Below are 7,223 nucleotides of genomic sequence, written 5' to 3'. Positions count from 1 at the left end.
AGAGATAAAGCCATTTTCTCAGGGTCTGCAGCAAGGATGCCAACTCAGGTCTGCCTAACACCAAAGCCCTCATCAGCTGTCAGGTAACACCTAGAATTTTTTTACCTAAATGCTCCAATAGTGGGTATCCTTAACCTCGTTATGCCCTAGACCCACTGGAGAAGTCTACAGACCCCCCCCGTTCAGAATAATGTTTTAAACGCACAAAATAAAATGCATGGGACTGCAGAGGAAATTAATTACACTGAAATATAATTATCAATTGTTTTCAGTAATCAGACTTTCAACATGGTAATATCTGTTCTTCTCATTACACATTAAATAACAAATTGCAGCAGTGGGTCTAATCATTAGCATCACTTTGAAGTAATAAAAGGCATAAGTGATGTTTGCAGTACATACAACAACTGCAAAGTGATAGGAAAACATCTGGATTTCTACTGGTGATCAGTTCACAGGTGCTACTAATAATGTAACTGGTTTGTTGCCTACGTTGTTCATGGAAGGAAACACTCAACTTCAGTTAGAGGTGGGTGACAATAAAGATGTCACATCTTTCCCAGCCAAGCTCACAGACCCTTGGGTGAGAGTCTCTGCTCCCCAGAAGCTGTGGGACCAGGAGGATTGGGAATGTGGGCAGGAGAAGAGGGAGGGCCCACCCCTCCTGCCCCTGCCCCACCCTCCCAGAACCTGTTGCTGCCCTGGATGTTGAGTCCCTGTGTGATGAGGGGTTGCCTTCCCACCCACTCTCCGTCCCTAGCCCAGAATTCCTCAAAACCACTTCTTTTCTGGGAAGCTCCCTAAACAGTGTTTCAGTTTCTTGGGCTGGTTCCCATCTTAGTCTCTGTCTTACCACTCATATCTCTCTCCGGACAGTTTAATGCCTTTTTCAAACATCGCCCCTGAGAGGTTTGGGGAGTTTCTCATCTCTCATATAACATTTCTCATATGACTTCAGAAGGGCAGCCCCTAAGCTCGGTTCCCCCTGGAGAGGGGGAGGCCCCTGCTGCAGGCGTGGTGCAGAGGCACTGGGTGAGAGCCCAGGGCAAAGCCCAGCCAGGGGGGCTCCCTGGGCAGAGAGGCCTCGTCTCGTGGGGCTGCCTGCGGAGCGGAGAACAGTGGTTAAGCCACATAACCTCTCCGGACCTCAGTTTCTCCATCCATAAAATGGGAAACGAGCCTCTCCATCATGATATCTTATGGGGTGGGGAACAGACAGCAAGAAGGCTCGAGTACACCCCCAAGCCAAGCACTGGGCATGCTCAGAGCTCACCCCTGACAAGATGAGACCCAGGAAAAACTCGCCAAGGGACACCAAGAAGCAGCAGCACTTTCTGGCACTTTAACCAATGCTCAATGCACAAAATGACCACAGGCCCCACCCCTACATTTCTGAGACACAGCCAGGGAGGGGATGATCTGGGGCAAGGCCAGAGACGGACCCAGACCTCCTCACCCCGTCCCGTCCCTCCTCTTTAATCAAGGCATCCAACCTGGGGCCCCTGGAGAGTCCCCTCCAGGCCTCTGTGTCCCCAGAGAGATAAAGTGACTTCCGAGGACACCTCCAGCTCCAGTCTGACCCAGGAGGGATGAAGGATTTCCCAGCCCAGCCACATTGCCCCCGTGTGTCAGCAGCAGGAAGCTGCCCCAGCAGGTCCCGGTGGGCAGAGACCACTCTGCTTCCTGTCTAACCACCGTGACAAAGGTGGGGGACGGAGGAGAAGGGCAGGTGCGGGGAAGCCAGACTCCCCAGGAGCACGTGCCCAAAGTTACATACATCACCGAGATGCGGCACCTGTGTCCGTGGTTCCCTAAACCTGCCTCGTCCCCGTAGCAGTGACTGGGGGTGGGGTGGAGGGTGGCGGCAGAGGGCGAGAGGGAGAGAGAAAGAGGATGCACAGGATGGGGAGGAATGTCAAGGAGGAGGCCTGGAGGGCCGGGTAGAGCATAAATGCCCTTAAAACGTCCTGAGACTGAGACGGATGAAAGCGGTTCGAAAACAAAAACAAAAAAGGCAGAATGTACACCAGCAGCCCCAATGTTTCCTGTTTTTCTAACAAATCACCAATGACTTCCAAGAAAAGCAAGCTGTGCTGCGCTCGGCCCCGGGCACAGCCGCAGAATTTGCACATCTGGCTGTGCTTCGAGAATGGTACCCGGGCACAGGATGTGGCAGAACCACCCGAAAGGTCGCAGCTCGAGGACACTCGGAAGCGGAACGCTGCCTGGGAAACAGGGAAGCAGAAGGTCCGTGGGGCTCAGAGGACCCTTTCGGAGGATGCACGTGGATGGGCTGCTCCCATGCAGGTCTGAATCCTTGAGAACTTCCGGTCAGGAGTATGTGGGGCGTGCCAGGGAGCAGACAACTCGAGAGCCGCAGGCTGCCATCCCTCCCCCACCCCTGCAGAGATCCCACTGAGCCCCACCAGAAACACCCCCCTCACCCCTTCCCCCCCCCCGGAGGCAGGGCTGGGAAGGAGGCTACCAGTAGGGGCTGTGGATGGAGGAGGGGGGACAGAAGTGCCCCCCCCGCTCCCTCTGCCTTCAGCCTTCACTCCTACTTGGCTGCTACTCCAGTGGGTAGACCCAATTCTCAGGTCGACACCATACACATACATATTTTGCTGAACCATTTGAAAGTAAGGTGCAGGTTGCGGACATCATGACAAATGAGCAGATGTCAGCAAGTTCCTATGGTTCAATCTAAGACTTTAGCATGCATCCCTTAAGGACAAGGACGTTCTCCGACCTGAGACCATTATCAGACTGAGCAAAAGAATGACAGTTACACAGGTTCGACTGCTCTGCCCCAGGGGTGTGTATACTCCTGCAGACCACCTGCTCTGTGCCTGACTACCCACCACCCCGGCGCCTTGGGGAGCCTCATCCGCCCAGGGGCTAAGAAGTGGGAGGAGGACGGCTGCCGGTCCTAGCAACCCTCCTACACTGGTAGTTTACGCTGGACAGGGTACAAAGCAGACATGTGAAAATCCACCACAGCCCAGTGGCAACACAAAACGAGAATTCCTCCCCAGGGAAATAGAAGGCACATCCTAAGGTTGTACTTTCCAAAGACGGCCACAACATCTCCCATCCCACGGCCTCTTCTACAATGCAGCCTTGCCACTTCCCCAAGCAAGAGGTGGAATCTAATGCCCTCCCCTTAAACCTGGGCAGGCTTGTGACTGCTTCAACCAATAGATGACGGTGGAGGTGACACTGTGTGGCTTCCCGAGCTGTGCCATGAAGGTGATGCAGCTACTGCCTCAAGTACTAGAAGACTTGCACTTGGAGCTCTGAGTCATTGTGTAAGAAATCTAATTACCCATTTGGGGTCGCCATGATATGAGGAAGCCCAAGCCACATGGAGTGGCCACTTTGCAGGCACTCTGATATAGAGTTCCAGGCCCCAGCTGTTCAGGTCTTCCCAGCTGAGGCCTCAGACATCACTGAACACAGACAAGCCATCCCCATTGTACCCTGCCCAAATTCCTGGCCCACAGAATCCATGAGCATATTAAAATGGTGAGAGTCTTCTACCACTCTGTTTTGGAGTAGTTTGTTACAAGCAATAGTATCTGGAATATACATATCCGGTGTAGACCCCACACCCTGACAGAGACCAGGCAACATGACCAGAAGCCACCGGACGATGTGTTCAGAAGAGCCCAGATGGGACAGCTAGAAAGCAAGCTACGCAGAGATGGGTGCAAGCCACCAGGCAACTAAGATGATCACAGCAATTCAGAGATGAAAGGGTCCTTAATGGTGTCCAACCTAAACTCACTTACTCAAATAGAAGCTTCTCTTATGGAGTATATATGACCACAAGATACTTTGCTGGATGCTGTGGTAGATACAAATATGACTGATACACTGTCCTTCATTTCAGATACTGAGTGACACTGACACCAGCATGGTGGCTGCCACATTCTATGGACTAGAATGACCAGGGCAACATGCCAGGCACACACCTGCCTCAGGACCTTTACACCTGCTGTTTGTTCCCTCTGACTGCAGTGCTGTGCTCCCAGGTGTCTGCTTGGCTAACTCCCTCACTATTTCTGGTCTTTATGTTACGCTCTTAATGCAATCTTCTGGTAAACCTCTGGCACCTGCTGCTTTATTTTTCCACCTCTCTTTTTTTTTTTTTTGCGGTACGCGGGCCTCTCACTGTTATGGCCTCTCCTGTTGCAGAGCACAGACTCCGGATGCGCAAGTTCAGCGGCCATGGCTCACGGGCCCAGCCGCTCCGCGGCATGTGGGATCTTCCTGGACCGGGGCACGAACCCGTGTCCCCTGCATCAGCAGGTGGACTCTCAACCACTGCGCCACCAGGGAAGCCCTTTCCGCCTCTCTTATCACCAGCGGACACACTACTCATGTTACTTATTATATAAATAATAAATGATAACGTGCTTATTGTCTGTCTCTCTCCTCCAGCCCCATCAGAATGTCATTCCATGAGGACTTGGAAGAGTGCCTGGCACATATTTGCTGGATGAATGAACAAATAATGAATGAATAAGTGAATGACCAAGAGGTTTGAAGAAAGAAAACAGAAGAGAGAAGCACGTGGGATCGCACACTAGCTTGACTGAGATGAGGATGCTGCTTTCCTCGTATGAATCACAGAACTGAGCCACTGCAAGGCTAAGGATGGCCGCGTGCTTCACCTGGATGGCAGCTGGATGTCTCCTTAGAGACTTAGGTTAAAACCAGGCCACCTGAGAAAGTCTTGCTCCTCTGATCATCTCATCTCCTGGAAGGGCAAGGAAGCAAAGAGGAAAACTACTATTCCATCTTGTGGCTTTAATTCTGACCGAGAATAACGGAAGGTTTGTAAAATAGCAGTGAGGGGAAAACAGGGGGAAATGACCACCTCATCTCAAAGTTTGGACTAATCCCAGAAGAAAATGCTAGACAGTCAGACCCCCGTCTTAGACGTTAAGGAAGCAGACTCCTAAGAGGCCAGGAATCGGAGAGGATGGCTTAGCAGGGAGAGAAACTCAGAAAATTACATTCTGAAGGCAAGCTGCAGAGTCTCATGAAAGAGAAAAGAGGGGGGATGTCAGGGGCCAGCGTGACTTCGTGGGGTGTGTGTGAAAGTGGGACGTGAGGTCCCTAAGAAAAATCACAAAAGAGTGAGAGTGAGCATGTCACAAAAGGGAGGCTTGAGAAAAACACAGAAGACGTCAAAAAGGGCCCACAGAGTTGTGTCAGAGCCTAAACCTGGAGAGATTAGGCTAGCCACTCAGGAAAGATGGGGGCACAGTTACAGATGCAGGAGAGAAAGCAGAACTGCTCCGTGGCTATTTCCTCCATCTTTTTTCTCAAGGAGAACAGTTATCCTACCAGGAAGGATGGATCAAAGATGGTTTACGTAGTCAACAGCAAACATGTACTGAGTGTCTGTTATCTGAGGGTCTTACTAGGTACTGGCGGGGGGTGGGTCCAGAAATCTCAAGGAGTTCATGGTCAGAGGGGAAGATGGGCTTCTGAAGGTCACCAAGCAATGTGGTAGGACCACCAACAAGAAAAAAAATATATGAAAAAGACAGATCACCCGATAGAAAAATGGCCAAAAGACTTGAATAGACCCTTCACAAAAGAGGATCTCCAAGTAGCCAATAAACATGCCAAGGTGCTCAATTTCATCAGTCACCAGGGAAATGCAAATTCAAACCACGATGCGATGCTACTAGACATGCACCAGAATGGCTGAAAGGAAAAAGATGGAGAACACTGTGAGGATGTGAAGCATCTGGACCCCCATGACTGCAGGTGGGGTGTGAATTGGTCCAGCCACTTTCCACATGGAAATCCGTTTAGCGGTACCCACCACAGCACAACCTACCCCATGACACAGCAATTCCACCCCCGGGTACACGCTCAAAAGACATGCACCAGAAAGTTCAGAGCAGCACCATTCAAAATAACCTCCAACTAGACCCTCCCCAATGGGCGAGGCATCCCGGCAGAGGTTAACAGGGGACAGGTGCGATGGAGGAGGGACAAGGTCAATTAGCAAAACTTCTCCAAGAAGGTAACTCCCGAGATAAGTCTAAAGGAAGAAGCTGCCCTGGGATTCAGGCACGGGGATGGGAAAATGGACAGAGGCAAGAGATGTGAGACAGCTTGGTTCCTGCAGGGAACGACCAGGCATTCAGAACTACTGGAGGATAAAGCATGACACGGGCATTGGGAGATGAAGATGCCCGGGCTGGGGTGTCAGACTGAGAATGGCCTTACATGCCGAGTGAAGTGCTTAAGGGTTTACTCCAGGGCCCTGTGGAGCTATTGCAAAATTTTCAATGGGTGAGTGTCACACTGGCCTTGGGAATTAGATGATCACACCAGCAAGGGAGTCGCGAGAGCCTGGGAGGAGAAGGGTCCGCCAACACAGAGGGCTCTGAAGTCAAATAGGGAGCCCGCTGCTTAAAATGAGTTGAGGATTGCAGATGAATATAAATACCTCTCAGAGTCATAAAGAAACTTGAGGTTGTGAAAGGGAACTGCTACCAATAATCTCTGAAGGATCAGAGAAAATGAAAGATGTATGAGAGAAAGACGGGGACAAACCCCAGAAGAGGTTGTCCCAATTTTGGAAAACTTTAAAAAAGGTAGAATCTTGGGGCTTCCCTGGTGGCGCAGTGGTTGAGAGTCCGCCTGCCGATGCAGGGGACGCGGGTTCGTGCCTCAGTCCGGGACGATCCCACATGCCGCGGAGCGGCTGGGCCCGTGAGCCATGGTCGCTGAGCCTGCGCGTCCGGAGCCTGTGCTCCGCAACGGGAGAGGCCACGGCAGTGAGAGGACTGTGTACCACACACACACAAAAAAGAGAGAGCCAAGGGTCTTCATCTGGGGGTCACCTCTCCTAAAATGCCGGAGAACTCTGCTTTTGATCCTTTAGAGCATGCCATGGTAAAAATTGTGGTAAAATATAAATAACATAAAATTGACCATTTTAACCATTTCAAAATATACAGCTCGGTGGCATTAAGTACATTTACATTGTTGTGTGACCATCACCACCATCACGTCCAGAACTTTTTCATCTTCCCAAACTGAAATTCTGTCCCCATTAAACACTAGTTTCCCACTTCACTCTTTCCCCAGCCCCTGATAACCACCATTCCACTTTCTGTCCCTACGAGTGTGACTACACTAGGTACCTCACAGAAGTCGAATCAGACAATACTGTCTTTTTATGACAGGCTTAT

This window comes from Mesoplodon densirostris, chromosome 18 (assembly GCF_025265405.1).
Source record: "Mesoplodon densirostris isolate mMesDen1 chromosome 18, mMesDen1 primary haplotype, whole genome shotgun sequence".
NCBI lineage: Eukaryota > Metazoa > Chordata > Mammalia > Artiodactyla > Ziphiidae > Mesoplodon > Mesoplodon densirostris.
The sequence above is the reverse complement of the archived record's forward strand: the minus strand, read 5'-3'. Positions refer to the sequence as shown.